The sequence below is a fragment of the Polyodon spathula genome, chromosome 17 (assembly GCF_017654505.1).
Source record: "Polyodon spathula isolate WHYD16114869_AA chromosome 17, ASM1765450v1, whole genome shotgun sequence".
In the NCBI taxonomy this organism is placed as follows: domain Eukaryota; kingdom Metazoa; phylum Chordata; class Actinopteri; order Acipenseriformes; family Polyodontidae; genus Polyodon; species Polyodon spathula.
In genome coordinates, this window is record NC_054550.1 from 10,734,924 (window position 1) to 10,758,514 (window position 23,591).

Here is a 23,591-nt window from a genome sequence, read left to right on the forward strand (position 1 = left end):
GAGGTCATGTACATGAAAAACTACCTTCACCTACACCAACTGTATGTACATGTAAGTGTGTAAGGGCACTTTCCTTACCCTTTTTACACTTCAACTCTCATGAACCCTTTAATCACCCAGCGAAACAGTAAAGAAAATAAAACTCTGTAAAACATTACATAAACACTCAGGTGTCTCTCATTTAGGTTCAGACATTAACTTGATGCAAGAGGGCAGTCAGGGCAAAGTTTGTAGAGTTTGTAGAGTGCAGCCTTAACATATTATTAATCAGCATTAACACTGTTAAGAATGTCCTTCCATGCTCAATTAAACAGTGTGGTTTGCCAGTTGCTGTTTAATAATTCTGTCAGTTTGCTTTAACTTGCTCAGTTTAAAGGTTGAAAGAAGGAAGGCCAGATGACACAGTTGCATATTACGTGTGGACAGGTTTAAGAGAGAGTGGTTCGGGTTAGGGTTAAAGTGGTTTGGGTATGGAATGAGTTACCAATCCACTCTGCTGATCCTTTAGGACACAGCAATGTTTTTGGATCAATTGGCTTTTGAGAACAGGGCGAGCAGTGAAGGGCCGAATGCCCTCACATTCGTTACATGTAATATTTATTGACTCAAATCTTATCTCTTTATGGTGTTAGAGAGGTCTGGTGTTCATTCTAAACTTTGGTAAAGTAAAGGGAATGGGATAAGCAGTTGCTTGATTTGTTAATGCACTTGAAGCTCCAAAGAATCCTTTGAGATTTCCACTTTTTGCACTCTTTATCCTTTGAGTTTCTAAACTCAGGCCCTTCAGTTTATGTTGATTGCAGACTACCCACAACTGACAGGCTGATAAGGACTCATTCAATTGTAATTACTAGCTGGGTTCAAGAGATAACAGAGATGAGCCACGATCACACAAGCACTAAACTGTTTAAGCTTTGTCTGCAATTTTTAACACTATCACAATGTGACTTGAGAGTTTTAAATGTTATGGTGATATAAACTGCCTTAGATACATATTTCATTAAATAACCTTTTACAGCCATTAATAATGTACTTTTAATACTTAATTCCTTACAGATTAAAAAATCCAGTTCTGTTTGTGCTGTAAAGTCTCTATAGTTTCCACATATTTCATTATTTGTCATGATTATTAACTAGTCCAGCTTCTGAACACTTCAAAAGATTGTGACCTTGGGAAGAATAATATGGTTTCTTTGTTCACTAACACTTTACAAAGGCAATTTTTGTATGCTTCCCCACCATTTGAATTTGTAAAAGTTTATCATTTTGAAAACACATTTAGAAGCCCTGTAATGTGGCTTTGTATTATTTTAACAGTTGGCATTGAACAAAAACAAAAACAAAAAAAACAAAGATCCACAATTCAAATAGAAAATAAATATACCTGTGGCAGGGTTGAGGCCTGCCCTGTAAAATATGTTTTTGTTTGGTTCAAAAATAACATTAGGTGGGTTTTGTAAATTAAATATATTGTAACATACTCGGAAATCACAGTGTCAAGGAGACTAAACAGGGTTTAACACCAAGTTTATTGGCACTGACAAAGGCACGAAATGTACCAAACTATAACAAACAGTTTTAGTGCTGTAACAACAATTGCAGGGTTGCTGTTGGCCACAACCACGCCGTAACTAATATTTTATTATCTCCAAAAACACACAAGGCTCCTTTACAATCTGTTCTTACGTGTCACTCTACTCGCCACTACTAGCATGCTCGCCCCCCAGTCCTACCACAACCGATAAATACCCCCCCCCCTCCCTGAGTCTCTCTGACCAACCACCAGCAGCGGTCCTGTGTCTCTGCTCATCACTTCCCATAGAACCCTATGGAGACCCATCAATCAGCATCCAGACTGGTGATTGGCTCTCAGAGCTAGGCTAACAAGGGACTCCGAGCTTGTATTTCGGTGATACCATTGCTGGTACCCTAGTGGTGGCCACCAACCACTGCACCTGCCTGTGTGATCTTTAATAAAACCTGGACGTCTGTGTGATGTTTCAACTACAAACCCTCTGTGTCTCTCATTTCTCAGTGGATAACCACACAGTAACAGAACACCCCTGTTACAATACCTCATTTGTTATTAGTGATATTTGCATTCACAATTCTTGACAATATTTCATTAGAGGTCTACAGGTAAGCAACAGCATTGTGTAGGTCACATAGTCTGATTGGAACATGATGTGATTGATGAGGTAGCATCAGTGTTTTATCTGTAGAATTGTCTTTGAAATATTTGAATACTCCAAATAGAAGTATAAAATATGAGGCAAAGAACCAAAAGATCTTCAACTGAAGAGAAAGTAGACCAGTAGTATTATCCTTAGTTCTTACTGTAGCAATTAAGTCAGTAATATAATGTTTACTGTTGAATTTCAGCTGGAGTTGTGCTCTTTATTGAAAACATGAAAAGGCTACCTCCGCTGCGTTTTTGCAAGGTGAGGGTTCACCTGAATATCTTGGAAATGTGACATGTCAGCATTACTTGCATAGGAGGCTTGAAGACAAGGTAAATGCTTGGGATCAAATTTATATTTCTCATTGTTTCAGGTAAGCATTGTGCTGCCCATTGCGTTAGACATTATACAAATCTGAAACAGTAAGACAATACTCTTGTAATTGCAGTCAAGCTGTCTGTACCCATATTGTACATCATGCAGTTTGATGCAGGAGCATTATCTGTTCATCAAATTGAAATAAATCTTAACACATGATCATCAGTATAGAGTGCAGTTTAACTGTGACCAATGTTTCATCTTATTGGGCAGTTAAAGTGCAATCCAGCATTGCAACCTCTAAGTAATTGATGTGATCTTAACCCATTAGAAACCAGGTTTGTAAAATAACTGAGAAGTGACAGAGAGTGGCGCTGGCTACATTCAGACACTGTCTGCAATTCAGTCCTGGCTGTCTCTCGGACTTGCCAAAGTGGTTGTCAGCGAAAGCTATGACTATACATTCAAAACAAGTATGTCAGTAACATACATTTCCCACCAAGGCTGCAAATTCCAAATTAGAGCAATCAGTATGATAAAAAATAGTTAATGATCAGGAAAAATATAAACAGTATGTACCGAACAGTATCAAATGAGAATTTACAACAAAATGTTTAATACACTTACATAAAAAATTGTGACATTGGTGTATAGACTTCAACTAAATAATGTTAACTAACTTTCATGACAGCCATTCTCTAGAGATATGCAACAATGGGGCAATTTCCATGGAAAAAAAAAAAAGTCTCACTTTTTTTCACTCTATTTTGATAACAGTTTCGTGTTTGGGTTGTGTTTTTCCATGTAGTTTTCTTTCAGTCTGAGAAATTCTCATTACAAATGCAAATAACCTAATTAATATTAAAATACCATGCAGCTTTCTTAAATTGAGTTTTCACTAGGTTTTTAGGTTGTGTTAAAACACAGACAGTGCAGCCTGCCTCATTTGGCCACCAAAAAACAACAAAATAAGTAAAACATTTTTTTTGTAAAGGTTGATGTATAAATAAGCTAAGTACTATTATTATAACATGTTCATGTAATCTTTTGTCCATTTTGTACACGCCTTTACATTGCGGAAATCGAACATTTAAAAATTAGTATGGTACTTAATGTTCATTAGATAAATGTGTATCGGGCAAAAAGTTATATATATATATATATATATATATATATATATATATATATATATATATATATATATATATATATGATTTATTTTTTTTGTGTTTTGTGATTGATGATTCATGGGAGAAACTTACATTGATTGCATACTGCTGAATTAATGTTACGTTGCCCTTCTCATAGGGGATGAAGCCGATCACGCTCTGTTCGCCCACCCTGCTACTACTAGTAATAATAATAATAATACAGTAGAGAGTCAATTATCTGAACTAATTAGGACCGATACTAGTTCACATTAAGTGTACAAAATGACAAAGCTTTACAAATCATTAAATGAATGCAGTTCAGTAAAACTTTAATAAAGAAATACTGTAATTAAACATACCATATACCAAACTTTGAAAATCATCAAATAATACAATTCAGTACAACTTTAACATTATAGAAATTTAGGAGTCATTAAACTTCAACAATTCAGTAAAATGTTTCTATACTTTGATACTTGCTGTTAAGGCAATGTAATAACACGCAATTGAAATTAATAAAATAAAAGTTCTTGGCTGCTCAATAACCTAGACAGGATCTCTAGCCCTTACTAGTGAAATAGAAGAAAATCAAGAAAAAGCAGGTGATTGTTTTAATTTGCTTAACTGCAACAATTTAAAGCACACAATTCTCCATCTAAGGTTTTGGTGGTTTGAATAATTCTGTAACTTTCATTTGCCTCAAACTGCTGGTCCTTTTTTTGGCAGCTAGATCTTGTAGCAGCAGAAGCTGTGTGCGTAATACACAACATGTAATTCGTCACGTGATTACACGTGCGTTCAGTTCAGTAGACAGTATGGTTGATCAAAGATCGGATAATTGACTCTCTACTGTAATAATAAATAGCTGAATTTGAATTCAACAGGGACAGTGGACTTTCTGCAACTGTGTTATGTCTTGCAGCAATCTTTTTGAACAAATTTGTGGAACCAACAAATGTGGCTTTTTTGGTCTTGGTAGGTACCCATGATAAATATTACGTAAGGCTAGTGTACAGTGGATTGCTTCTTATAACAAAGATAACACGAAGATGTAAAAAGATAAACAAAATATCTGGACTTTGAAAAAGGGCTTTGTTATTTATTTATTTCTATATTGCAAAGGGCTGCATTTTTTATTTGTAGTAGCTTCAGTATTTTTTTTTTATAACATTGCTTATAAAATAACTAAATTATAAAGGATTTTATGACTCAAATGGCAATAATTTTAAAATGTTGAAGAAATCGTGTCACAAAAAAAAAAAAAAAAAATGAATGAAGAAATATCTAAACGCTTCCTACTGGCTGTTTCCAGAAGCTCTCAGATAATAAAGGATTGCTTGGTGGTAAGGTCTTTACGTATACTAGAATGTTGCGCGAGGTTACGTCACAAACAGGATTTTCAGTACTGAAGTCTCGAAAGCATAATGTACGACTTAGTAGATAACAGATTTTTTGGTCTATTTATGGCTTTTTAGGGTGAAAAGACTATATATCCACCTTAAAGTCGTACAATGTTTTAGACATGTACTTCCTACAGAGCATGGAATATGTGTGGTACGTGCATGCTACATCACATAACTAATGACCGTGGAGAGAGAGTGACGACTTTCTTAGCTGCAGGGAAACCCAGCCAATGTAACAGTGGACCGACAGATGGACTGACAGACCATACTATTTAACAGCAAAATAACTGAGTTAATATTTTTTGGAAAGCCACAAATTTCTTTAAAAAATATCTTATTTTTGAAAAATATGCTTAATGTGCAGTGAACCAATCTCACGGTCGCAGAACAAATCTTAAATAAATAAAATATATCAGTATACAGTGCCACAATGAGATTACAAACCCCAATATTGAACATCGGCACAAAGAAAGACAAATTACGGTAAATGCATAGTATCTGAATTTATTTTGGCAAACACAATGTATAAAGCATATCACAGCTCTGAAAAAATAAAAATAAAGCCAGAGGAAAGCAAGGCAAACTACAGTATTACTGCAAGTCTTTACTTAGTTGCTGCTGTGTTGGTTTTCATATTTTTGTATTTGATTTACTACACCATGTAACAATTTTTTTTTTTTTTTTTTGGTTCCTGGGTAGTAAGTGTTATTTCCTAATTGCTTATGCCTCAAAAGTATAGAAAATGGCTATTATTCCCCACAAACTTTGCTTTTGTGACCAGGACAGTGCTATTTTGAAATGTACCTATTTTCCAGAACATTCCAGATAGATTCAGTGTTGAGTAAACTTGGAGTAACTTCTAGAACTTTCTAGAACTTTCCAGTAATATAAATAGTAGTATAAATACAGGGGCTTTAAGCCCACCAGTTCAGTTTAGTTCCAGCTGCCTAAGTGGATACATATCTGCATTTTTCTGAGATGGCACCAAGAGGCTGCAAGCATCCAGCAGACGCATGGTCTCCAAGGCGGTTTTACCAAGTTTCCCTGCTATCTTTGCCTTTGGAACAGCAGGGACACCAAGGTGCACTACCACAGGCGGGACTGGCCACAGCGGACCGAATTCTCTGTGGGGAGGAACAACGTCAAGTGGTAGCCACTGGTGGACCCCCGGAAGGTGCTGATGCCACCACTGCACTTCAAATTGGGCCTTACGAAACAACTTGTCAGAGCTCTAGATAAGTAGTCGGCAGCCTTCAAGTACCTTCAAGACTTCTTCCCTAAGCTGTCTGAGGCAAAGGTCAAAGCCGGTGTCTTTGTCGGACCACAGATAAAGAAGATGCTGGAGTGCAATGAATTCCCCAAGATGCTCACTAGTAAGGAGAAAGTGGCTTGGAACTGCTTTGTCGCAGTGGTTCGAGGCTTCCTGGGTAATCACAAGGCCGAAAACTATGTGGAGCTGGTTGAGACTCTGGTGAAGAACTACGGCACAGTGGGCTGTAGGATGTCCCTCAAAGTCCATATCCTTGATGCTCATCTTAATAAATTCAAGGAGAACATGGGAGCGTACTCGGAGGAGCAAGGTGAGTGCTTCCACCAGGATATACTGGATTTTGAATGCCGCTACCAAGGACAGTATAACAAGAACATGATAGGAGACTACATTTGGGGGCTGATTAGTGAAAGTGATTTACAGTATAAACGTAAATCTCGAAAAACTACTCACTTCTAAATTTTTGTATTACTTTAGTATAAATACATGTTAATTTGGATTCATATGTTGTTTTTTTCTGACTTTATGTGAACGAAAAGACACAAATTATCCTGTTTTCTCATTGGAAATAGGTAAATTTCAAAAAATCACTGTCCTGGTCACAAAAGCAAAATTTGTGGGGAATAATAGTCATTTTCTATACTTTTGAGGCATAAGCAATTAAGAAATAACACTTACTACCCAGGAACAAAAATTGTTACATAGTGCTATTAACCTTTTGCTGTCCATTTATTCAACGCCTGTCAGGCGTGTCAGGTGGGGGTCAAAAAGAGCTACTTCCTTGTAGTGACCCCTGGGCAATGTCTCTGACGGCAAAAAGCTCTTCAAATCAAACTTACCATGCAACGCTTAAGCAAAGCAATGTTGGGCTTGGTTAGTACTTGGATGGGAGACCACCTGGGAATACTGAGTGCTGTAGGCTGCATGTTAAGCTCATATGAATATATATATATATATATATATATATAGGCGTGTCAGGTGTAATTTATTTTCACACAATCTGTTTATTTTACACTTGTTGTTTAGAAATAATTTTATTCACAGTAAAACAGGTATAAAGGCAGTGCATATCAACAGGACACTCAGTACTGCATAATAATAAGATGTATTTTTATATAGCGCCTTTCATAGTGGACCACCATCACAAAGTGCTTTACAGAGGTATGCTGTGAACTGTGCATTATATGCAGAGTCACTTACAATAGGACATTGATTTAACATCTCATCTGCAGGATGGAGCACAAGGATGTTAAGTGACTTGCTCAGGGCCACACAGTGAGCAGGTCAGTGGCAGAGGTGGGATTTGACCCTTCTGGTTACGAGCCCTGAACTTTAACCACTGGACCACAATGCATGTCCAGCCGTGCCCCACCCATTGTTTGCTATATTTATCACACAGCTCTTCATAATCGTGCATACTGATAAATTATCTCCTGATCATTCACTTTATCACCAAACTCCTCAATAATGCTATCCAAGTCATTATTTTATTACAATAACATTTCAAAAAGCTTGGCAAATGTCCATGATTTTCTCTGAGCGCTGGATGCAGAAGCAGCTGTCTTATTTGTTTATGTCCGTGTTATATCTGTGGTGATGGGACTACGTGTATTGCTCAGATCCGCCTCCTTTCTCCTGGCTTCTCTTGGTCATCTTTTTGATAAAAGGAAAGGAAAAATGGACTGGAAAGGAAAAATGGATAATAACAAGACATGAACACAAATCCATTACATCGCTATATACTACTTCAACACTGACTGAGTCACTCGTTTGACGTCATTTGGTCATGTGATTACCCAGCTCATTAATGCTCAGAGACAAGAGATAGAACCCTGCAGAGCATTTGTTTCGGTACCCTTTAAAAGGAACTACATACACATATGTATATACAGTCAAAATTCAATTGAAATAAAGTTATCATTTTTTTTCATCATTAACGGTTTATTTTCCTTTCCCCAAAAACAGTACAACTGACACCTTGAGAAAGCAGATCAAATACAGGCCAATTGAGGGCAATGGGTTCATTTGGTTATGCAATGAGTTGGAGATCCATGTTACCAGCCCTTGTTTTGGGGTCAGTAGGTAGTTGGTTTGGTCTTTTGCCAGCCTTGATTTAGTAAGACTAAAATAATCCCTTAATGGCAGGCTGGTTGCTTGTCCGAAGGGTGTATCAGATCATACAGGCTAAGAATGAAAAGTGCTTTTGGCAACGGTATCTTTTTCATTCAGTGGTTTCTGTTTCTAGACAGCCAGTTAACCCTCAGCATTCAGGTCAATGAATTAACAAGCTTCTTTTGTTACAAGAAAAAGAACTGTGCAGTACACAAGCGCATGCATTTGGATAGAAATAGTTTTTGGAGAACAGGCCTAGGAAAGTTTTTTTTTTTATAAAATGTAGAGGTCTTTAAAGGTAGTTTAGAAGCTATTATATACATAATAGAAAATTGGCTTTTTATTTGCTGTCATCTTATTGGTTAATACCCTTGGCAAGGTGGTAGATTAACTTTCAATAGATGACCAGGAAATAAAAAATTACTAGCATAAGTGCCTTTTCAGCTGGACAGATATCCTTGAGTCACCTAATTTTCAAGTTTTAAACCACAAAACTTTCTATATTTTTTTCGTAACAGTTGCCCATTTTCCAAGTGCAATAACACCCTCCAGGGTGGGCTTCAGGCCTCATTGCGCCCTTGGACGATCCAGTATAGCCCAATACTGCCCACCCTGTCAGGTCTTATTGCTTACAATCCATGGGGTAGTGTGTGATATGAGAATTGAATGCCCCCCCCCCCCCCCCCCCCCCCGAGGGGTGGGTTGAAAGCATTTTGTCCTGCTAGAATTCTAAAGTTCTGTGTTGCTTGTTGTCGAATTCCTTTCAGTTTGACAGCACACGCTGGAGTTGCACTCTTTTGCTGGTGCTAATGAGCGCATGATTCCTGTAACAAACCAGATTGAGGGAGTAGGGTGGACTTTAGTTGTTATAATACGTAGTTAGCAATTCAAAGAATTCTCTAATTGCTCCAGTTTCTCATATACGTATAAAATTTGTACTGCGTACCCTTCAATTTTTTTTATTGTTTTTAATTTAAAATTAATTTGAAATCTGGGTGTTATTTTGAAGTGCTGGTGGGCTATTTGTACATCTATTCTAAGGCAAAGTCTGTGAAGACGTTTACACGAAAGAGCAGTACAACCATTAAGTGAGAATTCTCTGGGAAGGGAATATTGTTGTCAACTGTGCCTTGAAATAGGGCACCATGGCTACTGTTTAATCAATTAATTGTTACTTCTCAAATTGACATTATTTTTACCAATTTATGCGGAATACTCATTTAAAATCTAATTTGAGTTTTTTTAGGATTAATTATAAATGTACAACACACCTATTTGCATCACAAATAAAATAGCTGAAACACATCCTTGTCTTCCACATTATAGCTGTCTGCATTGACAGCTGTGCTAGAGATACCCAGAATGCTGTGCTTGTGAGCTCTCACATTGAATGGAAAACATGACATTGCAGTTCGAGTCAAACAGTCAGGAGCATTGTTTACTTTGGTTGCTAAAACCTGTGTGGATTATTGAACTGTGGTAAACATAAAATAAAAATATACTGTATATATACTTTTTTTTAATAGAATTAGTTCCCTTCTTGTGAATTTAGTATCAAACCCTGTATCAAATTTTTAAAATGTTTTCTCTATGCTTTTCAAAGGGCAATTTTACCAAGAAAACGTACAAATGTAAGGGGCATGTCAAAAAAAAGAGCATAGTTAACCAGGGGACAGCAATAAATTCAATTTGAGCGAGACTTAACCTTTAAGGTTATTTAAGTCTAGAAAAACACTCACTGAAGGCAAACTAGGAACTAGTGTGGTTCTAGCTGGGCAGGTAGGAAGTTCACTGAGGTGCTTTGTGAGCAACATTACATAAGCATTGACTCAGCAAATTTGACATTCTTGAGCTCTTACTTTTACTTTCGCCAATATATAATTAGAAAACAACAGCCATTTAAGCAATAGCAGTGCACAAGACTAATTACAAGCTAAGCAACACACACCTTTATTGTGGTGGATATGAAATCATGCCTTCAAGAGTAGACCGAGTCCAGTGCTTTTCCTTCTGAAAACTGTTACTATGATAATGTTATTGCATACCATGCAAGCGTGTTAAGTCGATGCAATGCACAGCCTTATAGTCAGAAATATACAGTATACGGTACTAAATTGGTTGAGAGCAGCCACACATTGCTATATTTTTTGTTGTCCCTGCAACTGTGGTAACTATGTGTTAGTAAGTGAAAGAAATCACAGTTTAGGTGAATAACTTCACATATCATAAGAGACAAAGGGATTTTTAACATGCAAAGGTTCACTTACAATCAAAGTTTAAAATGTAATCCCCTTTGATCCACCATTACTCCCCATAACAGCCTCTGCAACTGTATCTCCCTCTGTGCGCAGGCAAAGCTCACCACCCCACCATGGAGGAGCACTGGGCCTCACCTTCTTGAAGAAAGCTCTCAGGAGCACATTGCATCTGTCCAGTGAAACTACTTATTCTTGTCTGACATTCCTCCCTGTCTTCTCATTTTTTTTCCACCCACTTCACACCCTTTCTCCACCTTGTCCACCTTCATCTCGAAGGGGTTGCTTATTGGCAGCTCCTTGACTTAGAATTGCCTATTTTGGCACACAGATAATCCATTTCTGTATCATGGTGCCATTTCTGAACCATCACAATGTATTATAGTGCTGGTAATACTGTGACAAACAAATGGATGTAGTATTTCATAATAAAGACCATAGAAGTCTAATAAAATAAATCATTTTCTACAAGTGGTGCCTTGGTGTTCATCGCCCCAGGTCATCTTACCACAGTTTGCTGCACACGCCTTAAATTTTGACGGGTTTAGTTGTTATTGTCATTGTAATATGGCAGGGAGGGGGTTAATAGCTTCCCTGCCTAAAAACATGTAAGAATGCACATTTGGGTTTAATTGTTTTATTGTTAATTATCCCCTGCACCTGGCTATCATTATAAATTAGAGCCAGGTGCAGGGTATTTAAAGAAAGCAGCCAGTGTGCTCAGGGCTGCTGCTGTGTGGAGGGCCCGGTTGATGGTGCTTTCAACCGTTATGAAAAAAAGGTACTGTGTGAAAGCTTTTTTTGTGTTTTGTTAGCTGGTGTAACAGTTAAACAGCTTAGCTGTCTGTTGTATAGTTTAGGTTCCTGTTCATGTTCAGTTATTGCTCTAGTAAGAGCTAGGTGTTTGTTTATTTTCTGTAATTAAAAGTGAACCTCAGCGCTGTTCCTTCCAATCCTGTGTGAAATGAAGACTCGCCACACAGGCTAGCTCGGGTTCTTTTCTCTTCAAAGTCACGACCCAACACACAGGATTGTTTCCCATGCAACACTGGAAGGAAATGCTGGAGAGCCAGGAAAACAGCCTGCAGCTCCAGCATATTTATGTACAGGGCTGTCCAATGGCCTGACCAGGTGCCATGGACTCCTCTGCCTTCCCAGACCACCCTCCAACCCAAGTTGGAGGTGCCTGTCTTAACAATTTGCAGAGTCAACGCCACTCCCATCCGCACTCTCTGCAGGAGGTGGGGTCTACGAGACGAATGGCTCACTTGCACAGCAAGGTGGCTACTTCCTCTTTGAGTACCGAGACCTGAAGAGGGTCTGACACGGATGTGTGCATGACTCCTCGGAAGGGGGGAGGTCCCAAACGGAACTGCAGCAATTAACCATTTTGCATGGTAGCGAGCACCCAGATGTCTGAGGTGCAAGCGCACCAATATTGCAGCTTTTGTGTGCTGAAAGGGTGGGTCTTAGGCCACAAGCCTTCAGGGCTTCTGCTGGGGCTGCTCAGGTTGGGGCGGAGAACTCAGAGGCAGCAGCCTAGGGCAAGAGCCCTGGAATTGCCTCCTGGAACGCTGTTATGTGGACACATCGTGGTCTGCGTTCCTTGTGCTCCGTGGTGGGGCTCAGTTTCCCATCACCGTTGTGGCCTGTAGACGATGCCTCAGGTCACCCAGCGGGGCCATGGGCCTGGGGGACCTGCCAACGGCTCGACCTACCCCGCGCCAGAGCACAGGGAGGGAGCAACATGGCCACCTGCCGAGATGCTTCATGTTACCAAAAGAGTGCTGAAAGATCTCCTCCACAGCTGGACCGAAAGTATGCCCCGGGGATATTGGCGCATCCTGTAATGCTGCCTTATCTGCGTTGGGTACCCTTGCTTGCGACAGACATTGCTGTCTGTGAGCTACCACCAGGCTTGCCAGGCTCAGGCCTAGGACTTGCCCTTAAAGACTGGCGATCTGGAGCTCCATGGCCACAGGCTCTGGTAGCAGGGCCCCTGTGATCATGCACCGAGTGCACCGAGTACAATGTGTCTTGGATACACCGAGGCAATATGTACTGAGCACCGTGCACACCAAGTGCACTAAGCACCGAGCACTGTGTGCACTGAGGTGCTATGCGGCGAGTACCATGGAGACCGAGTGCACCAAGCACCATGTGCACCGGATGCACTAAGGCACTATGCGCCGAGTACCGTGCAACGTCTAGTGCACTAAGCACGGAGAGCACTGTGTGCGCCAAATGCACCGAGGCGCTATGTGTCAAGTACCGTGTGCATCGAGTGGACTAAGCACTGAGCACACCAGATGCACTGAGCACAGTGTGCACCGAGGGGCTATGCACAGAGTACCGTGCAGACTGAGTGCAGTAAGCAACTGTGTCGAGAACCGTGTGCACCAAGGTGCTATGTGCTGAGTACCATGTTCACCGAATGCACGAGGCGTTATGCGCTGAATACCGTGTGCATCGAGTGCACTAGGTACCTAAGAACACCAGGTGAACCGAGCATCATGTTCATGGAGGCACTATGCGCCGAGTACCATGCGAGTCAGCTGTACAGAGCACCGAGTGCACCGAATGCACCGAGGCACTATGTGCTGAATACCGTGCTCAACGAGTGCACTAAGCACCTAGCACAATGAGTGCACTGAGCACCGTGTGCACTGGGGCACCATGCACTGAGAACCGTGCACGTTTGGTGCACCATGTGCACCGAGTCGCTATGCGCCAAGTACCATGTGCGTCAAGTACACTAAGCACCGGGGGACAGCTGGAGCTGCAGTGCCTACCCTAACCGCATGCAGTCAGGTGCCTGGTCAGTGCAAAGCGTATACCAGGGGACACACAGGCCGAAGCCCGGCAGGCGAATCTGTGGATGGAGTACAATGCAATAATACAGTTACAACAATATTACAGGGGAGCACACTGCTGTTTATTTATTTATTTATTTGAAGGCCCAACATACCGTGGTGGGGGGGCCGGGGCAATCGGCGTGGTCTACTCTGCAGCACATCTGGAAAAATACAGCCCGTGGAGGACAAGGCCTGCTGTTTTTTTTTTTTTTTTTTAACCTAGCTGCTGCACAATGCAGGGAAGCAGGATACTATGTATGCACTGCAGATGTGCCAGCAAGGATATTTAGTCAACAACTCTCTCTCTCTCTCTCTCTCTCTCTCTCTCTCTCTCTCTCTCTCTCTCTCTCTCTCTCTCTCTCTCTCTCTCTCTCTATATATATATATATATATATATATATATATATATATATTATATATATATATATATATTTTTGACTATATTGAGCCGTGCCACTCGGCAGCCAGCTGAATCGCTCGACAGCTGCGGTAAGGCAGAGCCTAACCCAGGTGGAGGATGTGCTCCCACACAGAAGGTCTTACTTTACCATCTTCCATATATTAATTGTTTAACATGGGTAGGAGTAGGCTATAAACATTGTTGTTTATATAGTGTGTATGATTTTGTAGGGATAGCACACTCCATGTTTCTGTGGCCTGCAGGGGACCTCACAGATACAAGTACCTGTGAATTACACCCTTAATCAAGTGCAGATGTGGTCTTTTGTTGTTGGGGACTGTATTGTGTCATGCTCCAAAGTCATCTGCAGACTCCTCTGTGAATTTACCACTGCAGAATTGGCGGTCTCAAATTAGTCTAAGGATACTGTTATCCAAATCAGTAAACCATTTTGTAGCAGTGGGGGAATGTACAGCTCCAGCAGTAAATCTTTCTCTGTGTAGGTAATAAAAGCACCCACTTTGTGGTGGGATTTTGTATGACAAGCTTTATTGTTTGAGACTTTTCTTTTTGTTTGGTTTACCACAGCACATTTGCTCAGTAATTCTGTAGTTTTCGCATGGTTATACAACATGTTTACCACAGTTTAATATGTTTTTTGTTAATATGCTTTACAATACCACTCTGGGATTTACAGCGCTTGTCTATGCTTTCCTATGGTTTCCGATGCTTATGATTTATTACACTTTGCTATGGTTTTACTAATGGAAACTTTTATAAGAAGCTGCAAGGACAGGTCTATTCCCGCCCCTGTTAGGTGACAATATTGTAGATAAAGTGTAAACAGAAAGAAACTTGCAACACTTACACTACAATGTTGCCTGAGATATTCTCCATAATTTAAAACCATTTTAGGGTCTACAGGGTGCTTATTGGCACATAATATGTCAATAAGCTCTAATTCACTATAATGGGATTTTTTTGCACACACTGCACCAATAACACACCAATTGATTTTGCCATTATTTTGCTTCACTGTACATACAGTATATATATATATATATATATATATATATATATATATATATATATACACCACACACACACACACACACACACACACACACACACACACACACACACTCACACAGTCTGTTGTGCAGAACTGTCACTTTTCTGATCTATGATAATAAAGGGTCCATGATCTGAAGCATTGTGTACATTTTATTTTTAACATATTAGTAGTTAGTGAACACAATTGCAAAAAAAGTTTTATTTAAAAGCCAAAAGTCATACAATGAATTTAAACAACGATAATCAGTATAGTTTAACTACTGTTATAATAAACCACAGTTAAATTACCTCTCTAATAAGATCAGCATGCCATAACCTACCAAACCCTATGAAAACCTGGACGCAATATGATGGCTTCAAAATATGTTCAACTCTGGGCCAGTTCAAATGTTGGCAGGGCTTAAATTACAAAGTATTGTTATTTAGCATTAAAGACAGATTTAGTAGTTAATGATGCAAAGCACAATACAATATATACTTAAAGAATTGCCATTAGGGCTAGTAACAAAACCCTTCTCTTCCAAAAGCATTGAAAGCAGTGCCAACACAACTAGCAATTACTGCTGTCATCATAATAGTTTGTATACATTTTAAAATACAGTTGAACTTGTGTGTTGCATGCTTTCTCCGGCAAATTGTTCTTGGATATATACAAAGAAGAAATTAAGAAAGAGAAATGGAAGCATTCAGAAGGGTTCATTCATTTGTGGTTTCTTTTTATGTTTGTTTATATAAAGGTTTCCAGGTACCCTGCTTGTTCAATTTTATGTTTTCTTTCCAAAGAGGTGTGCTGCTTTCCAGATGCTTTAATGAGCTATTGAATTGAGCAGTTCTCTTAATTGCATGAAAAAAACTTTCTATGAAAATTGAAACTAGTTTTTTTTTTTTTTTTTTTTTTTTTTTTAAGATTTAAGACTACGTAGATTCAAATGTCATTTTAATTACTTTGCCTTATTTCTTTATGGTGTATGCAATAAGTCTGAGTGGGAGATGTGTTGCTCCCACAGTGAGTTATTATATTTTATCTCTAAATCTACTCTTACCTGGCTTTGTATTAAGCGCCAGGCACAGAACAACCTTTCTATATATATGTGTGTGTGTGTGTGTGTGAAGTAGGTAGGGCGGTGTATGAGAAAGGCTGTGCCTGGCTCTAAGGGTTCTCCAGACAAGCTCAAAACCAGGTGCAGATTGAAGCACTGGAGCCATTCAGCTCCTAAATCTATCCACAGTCCATAAGTGTCTTGCAGGCACTTGATAACAAATAATCTTCACCAGCAATGCAAAGGCAATGGCAGCACAATTGTTCTATATGAGGCCACCATTGGTAGAATAGTACCACAGAGGTAACATTCTAGTCTTTTGACAAACCAATAGTTTTAAAGGTTTAAGCCAATATTTGTTTTTTCCTACAATGCTTTCTTCCTTACCTTCTCCAAAGCTGGACTTTCACGGCATGGAACCTGAGGCTTTGTGTCAATTCTCACCAAGCACAGAGCAAACTCTGTGTTTCATGAATTGTTATTATTTTCTTAATATCTGGTGAGGAGCAAGCATTATAAAGAGTTCACCCTTGTATTTTGTTATACTATACACTCATGAAATTAATGAAATTCCTTCAACCTGTGACCTTATGTTACAGATTTTAAATGTTATCACCATAATGGGTTTGAATAGAAATCAGACACCATCGGTGGCATGACAGGAGTGTTACATTTTATACAATATATATATATATATATATATATATATATATATATATATATATATAATTCTATATGAAATTCTGACAATAATTTAAATATTTTCTCAACACTTGTTCTTGTACTTTTTAAAAATTATTTTCTAACAAATAAAATTACGTTAAAGCTGTACATGTAAGGCTGTATACCATCTTGGGGTTCAAAAATGCTGTGCTTGTGGGATTTATATGGAATTATCAAAATTGTTGTCTTTTGTGTAGCTGAGGGTTGCCTTTTCAGCTCACATCCTGTGAGATTGAGTTCGAGCACTTCGCTCGGCTCATTCTGCATTCCCAAGAGCATCCAGAAAAAAATACCTTGACTTGTGGAGACTCGGTACCACTTACTTGCACTAGTGGAGGCACTCCCAAGCATTTCAGTACATTGGTCTGCTACATGAAAGAAGAGGTTAAATAGGGAGCCTTAAACAAGGCCATTGATTATGCCACATCCTGACTGCCAGGACATCTAGAACTGGCTGGGGCTCACTCGATCTAGCATGCTCTCGTGGTGTCAACAGAAAACCTTGCTGGAGCTACAGCCTTATTATGTGCATCTGGAAGGAGTTGGTTTCCAAAAATAGTAGGTGAGGTCCACCATCTCGTCCCCGCTGGGCATGTTGGGCACCCTAGACAGCCTCTTGTACTCCTCATCCTTAGTACTCCTCCATGCATGTACAGCTCAGTCCACACCTTAGCAGCTCCCATAGTGGAAGTTCAGTTACTGCTGGAGGAGAAGTAGTAGGGCAGGCCATGTACAGCTGCTCCATTCAATCCAGACAGTCTTTTGGGTGACTTTAGAGAGCTTGGCTTCTATAGCAGCCCTGAACTCCAGGCTTTGCTCCTTCTGTTGCTACAGGAAAGCATTCTCCTCTTTCTGTAGCCCTACTATCATCTCTAATATGACCTTCATGTCCATATCTGGTCCTTAACTGTATCACGATTACAGCCTTTGTAAAAGTGGGCAAGTGTACATCAGGAAGAAGTGTATGGTCCACAATAGTTTCATACTATAGTTGGGGGTACATTATTCCTTACTGTACTATTATTATTATTATTATTATTATTATTATTATTATTATTATTATTAATATTATTATTATGTCATTTGTTTGTTCAGGTAATTTTCGTCATAGCAGGAGCAATATTTTCCCACCAATTCTGGGTGGGGGTGTTATTTTTGATGTAGTAATGTCTCACTTTATACCAATAAACCCAATGTTGTAATATAGCAGTTTAGTAAATATGACAGCTTTTTTGACATTTAGATGGTCAATTATATTGTTATGTAGTGAATTGAGCTCACTCATTAGGTAAGGTTGTGACGCATATAAGCCTTCTTATATTTACTATGTTCAGTTTTACTGTGACGCATGGGTTTAACCAGCATGGTTTTAAGGTGGACATGGTTGGCCTCATAAATCTTCAGGTTTTCATGACATCACTCTTGTTGTCTAGTCATTCACGTTGAACACTAATCTTTATAATGCTGAGGTTTCCTCTTATTGTTGGGAGAACTCATTCTTTTAGGTCTTAAACCCAGTTGGCAAACCATTGACTGGTACCGGAACTTTAAACACAAGCATAAACATTTCCAACCACTATTACTGGCTTCTGTGTTGTGTGCTTTGGCAGTCACCTCAATATTAAGGGTCTGGGTATTTGCTTGAAAAGAGTAGAAGTGTATTCCTTTACTGTTTAGTAAATATTTTTGTATGAAACTATTATAATGTGCCTACTTGACGAGGGACCAAAAAAAGAATTCCATAACTATTACCTGTTTTGTACTTTGATTAGTCACAAACATCTCAAATGTGCAGCTTTGAAAGATATATATGACATTGCAATCATGTATTTTTATTTTAAAACATGATACTGGTACTGCATTATATTAAAGGAAGCTCTCAGCTTCTATGCCTTACTTTAAGTAACGTGTTACACTTCCTTGGCCATTTCATATACAGTGTCTTCTGTGTCCTGAAAGTACCACCATTGCACACCATTGGACCACTGTAGTAAGAATACTACATAAAGGCTTGATAATCATTTCCTTATGTTCTGTGAAATGTTCTGTAGAAGTCCCTGATACACAGACAAGAGCGACATCAACTTGTGGGCCTTACAAATACAAGTCCCACCCTCACAGCAGTGTGTCTTTCTCTAATGACAATAATAAGACACCCTCCAGCCAGTCAACCATTCTTAAATCTTCCAATCCATTAAGAACAGCCACAGGTCTATAAAAGCAGAAGTCTCTCCACTTGTGAGTTGGATGAACACAGGATAAGGAACAGAGCACAGAGCAGCCAAACAAACAAAACGTAAGGACTACAATTGTCATTTACAATTTCTCTGACTGCCAGCCCAGCATCTACAGTTGCATCTGCTAACAAGAAAACCACTTAATTGTGCAATATCATTATCAGTGACTTTGGTATCTGAGGAAATTGTCATGAGTAATTACAAATAGACCTTAAAATGCCTATTACTGTTGTTACTTTATGCATTTTAAATAAACAGTTCATATTCATACAAATGGTGCCAGTAGGGGCATACACTTCTTTTCAACACACTGGTCCATATTAAATAGTGTTTAACATAACAGTATTTCACTGGATGATTCATAACACCATTTACCGTCCAAAAACATCACTCATCACGATGTTAGAAAAACATGCCCTTTTAGACCAATAGCATAATTTCTGTGTTTAGGAACATGTATTTAAGCTAATAGTAATAATCAAAAAGTATGTTTAATTATCCAATAATGACATATTTGTTATTTGTAACACATTGTGACAGAGAACAAATGATTTTTGGTGTTAGATCTCCCTCTCGACCTGTGAAGGAGCTGTGTAAAGGGAACAGTGTACCCTGGACTAAATGGCATGACAATTAATTCCCAGGGTTAGGTGGAACTTGTCCATCTATAAAAGGGGCAGAGCTATGGTACCCGAACTAAATGACCTGGACGGGAAACGACGTTACATCCACGGATTGGAGGAGCAGATGTGCTCATTAACCAAGGGGTCATGAGGCAGGGTATAAATAGGGTTTGTAGTGAAAGTAAGCTGTTACTTTGTAAATGGTTAGAAACAACCTAGAAGGAGACCCTGTGTTACGAGAAACGTGAGTGTTGTTTTTGTTTTGTCTGTCTAGTAAAAACTGTAGTTTGTTATCTAGACTACTAACATGATCCGGAGCTGTAGCCAAAGGCCAGCATCAAACCCAGACTCCAGCACTTCTTTTTGTTTCACGGAGAACTGTCTTTACACCACAAGCACTAATTCACTCACTGTAGTATCAGTGTTTTGTGTTACGTGTCCGTGTAAAAGAACGGAACTTTTGGTTGTGGGTCAAACCCGGGGATTACAAATAAAGTGATACAGAGCAGCAGGCAACCCCAGGCGATGCGTAGCAGCTGGCAACCTGAGACAATGCAGTGAACGCATTCCCGGATGGTGACGTGAACGCATCCCCAGGCGGTGATGTGAATGCATCCCCGGAGGATGGCAAACTCAGCTGCAGCTCCTCTCCCTCGGGTGATGGCGGTAGCTCCAGGTCCTCTGGTGGTTGAGGTGGGAGCAGCAACCAGTCCTCCCATGGCGGCGGAGGCAGAACCTGCAGGTATTCATCGTCTGCTGGTGAAGATGGGAGCGGCAAACAGTCCTCCCACGGCGATGGAGGCAGAAACAACAGGTATTCACCCTCTGCTGGTGGAGGTGGGCACAGCTCCTTCTTGGGCTGATGATAGTCTACATGTAACCATTTAAATGACAATTATATTTTAACCACCTAGGAATGTTATTTGACTTTAAAAAGTCAGACAATAATTTGCAGCAATATTGGTTATATGCTAAGGTGTTTCTGCAAGCTCCTCAAAAGCTTTTTATTTCTCCAGAAACCAAAAAGTGACATGGCAGTCACATCAGATCAAAGGCAATGCACAATGCCACACGACTCTATAACCCTTCAATGAGGAAGTGTATTTATCAATAGCTACTGATATATGAAGTGATCCATTATTAAAACATGTACAACCCCTCAATAACATGCGTAATAATATATGTATATGAGTAAGTATATGAAGACATGGAAAATGTTTAAATACAGCTTGACAATAATATAATACATTAGTAAGACCTCATCTAGAATACTGTGTCCAGTACTGGTCACCTCGTTACAAAAAGGATATTGCTGCTCTAGAAAGAGTGCAAAGAAGAGCGACCAGAATTATTCTGGGTTTAAAAGGCATCTCATATGCAGACAGGCTAACAGAAAAAAAAAACAAAGAAGACTACACGGCAATCTGATTCAAGCAATGACAATGTTGACCCAAGAGACTTTTTCGACCTGAAAAAAGAAACAAGGACCAGGGCTCACAAATGCAAATTAGATAAAGGGGCATTCAGAACAGAAAATAGGACGTACTTTTTACACAGAGAATTGTGGGACTACCTAATAATATTGTTGAAGCTGACACCCTGGGATCCTTCAAAAAGCTGCTTGATGAGATTTTAGGATCAGTAAGCTACTAATAACCGAGCAAGCAAGATGTGCCAAATGGCCTCCCCTCGTTTGTAAACTTTCTTATGTTCTTATGTTTTATAAACAACAAGGAAACTGGTATAGCCCACTTCATTATGCTCATCTTGTTTTAGAAAAAAAAAAAAAAAAACTCTGGCAGAGAGTCACTGAACCATGTACATTATAGCTATGGCCAAAAGTTTTGCATCATCTAAGTGTGACACGTAATTTACAAGAAATATACATATGAACACAATTTAGATATGATACTTCAAAAGTCTACTGGGAGCCATAATAGTAGTACAGTAATTCATGTTAGATTTCAAAATGCCACTTTTTTCAATTTTTGTCAGTTCTTAGTTGTCAGTTGTCAGTATATGGAAAACTACAAAATGGCATGTCATTCAATATGGTAATGTGACATTATTCATCAGGTTTCATTGCAAAATTAGTTAATTCTACGGTGATGCAAAACTTTTAGCCATAGCTGTACATGCAATCTTATGATACAAACATATTCAAAATATATAACTTTAACATTCATACACATATAAATCTAAACCCACAACCCATACCGACACCTTCAGTGATAATTCTTACATATTCGGAATAGTAATGATAACAAATGTTAGACATTTTTTTTAAAAGGTGTAATACATATAGCACTGTAGAAACAAGTACATCTACTGTATTTATTACTGTATGTTTAAAATGAATTTGTTGATTGACAACAAGACTACTAGGGGAATGTCCCCCTGCCTGTATTAAATGCTATTTTAAACTGAAATGCTTTTCAGGGATTTTTGAAAGAACTTACATCTAGTCTCATCCCTGGAATATGTTAAAAAGGAAAAATAAACCCCGAACAACATTTCAATAAAATAAAATTTAAAATGGGCTAAGGAAAGCTTTTTCAATATAGTTTTCTTTTGCTACTTAATTGTCCACAAATTAAGTGAGGGAGGGGAGTATTAAACAAATCTAAAGCAGAAATAATTTTGTTAGAAAGACAGTAAAACAGCCCATTCAATTCAGAGAAGAGGTAGCATTTAACAATTACAGTGGAGTCTGCCAACCAGGTCCAAAGCATTCGTTCATGACCTGGCTCCAGGCACATTCCACCTGCAGCAAAGTTCAAAGATCACTTGCTTGATCACAAGGTCATGTTTTACATGTCATACATAGACCTGGTGCCAGCCATATAGTAAACCTTCTAATATATAAAGCCTATATATTTTGAACAATTAATGAAATATACACTACTAATTGTTTAAAAGGGAAAACACCAGTAAGTTACACAACTTGAATGAATACAGCAGGTATTTAATGTAATGTGTTTCCAGTTAGATAATTTACACTTTGGAATAAAAAAAAAAAAGCTTTATTATCACCCCCATAATATGTTGTGTTAAAATCAGTGAATTAAAGTACTATGGACTGAATTTTACAGTAATAATATGATTATCAGAACAAATCAATCTTATATTAAATTAGAAGCAGTGGCTGTATTTGTTAAGATGGGAATTTATGATTTGTTCACACTAGTGCAAAGGCAATGTCTCTCTATGCCAGTGGTTTTCAAACCCGGTACTCGGAGACCCCTGTGTGTTCTGGTTTTCATTCCTGATGAGCTCTCAATTATTTAACTAGACCCTTAAATGAACTAATTTAATTTGCTTAATTCGACCCTTTTAATTGTTTCAGCTCTTAAACAGTTGAAGATCTCAACTATTACGTTATAAATAACTTGAAATCTGCAACTTGTTAGGAGCTGAGAACAATTAAAAAGGTCTAATTAAGCTAGTTATTAGTTCAATTAAGGGCTTAGTTAAATAATCTCAGTTGGAATGAAAACCAGAACACACAGGGGTCCCCGAGGACCAGGGTTAAAAAACACCGCTCTATGTGTTAGAATATTATTCTTTTAGAGCTGAACCATGACACATCTTAATTGTTCTTCATCTAGCTACTCTACATGCATTGTTTTGTTGTTAATACAAATTATTTAGAACTGTGCAGCTCTTATAAGCAGACTTAAGAAAAAATGTCTTCTGCTAAATGTCCCCAGCTACATATATATTGAGAGAGTATGTGTGCCTGGCAAGTTGAAAGGTTCCATTGTCACATGACTTGAATGGAATGAAGAAGTCTGGTTTCAGTGCTGGGTAGTTAGGATTGTCCAGATAAGCTCAAAAGTAAGCTCAGAGCCAGACTTACTTAGAAATACTGGAGCAACAATACTTAGAATGATTGCAAATACCATAAAATAGAAAAATGTATAAAAACAATAATGGGCAGTATTTGGTTT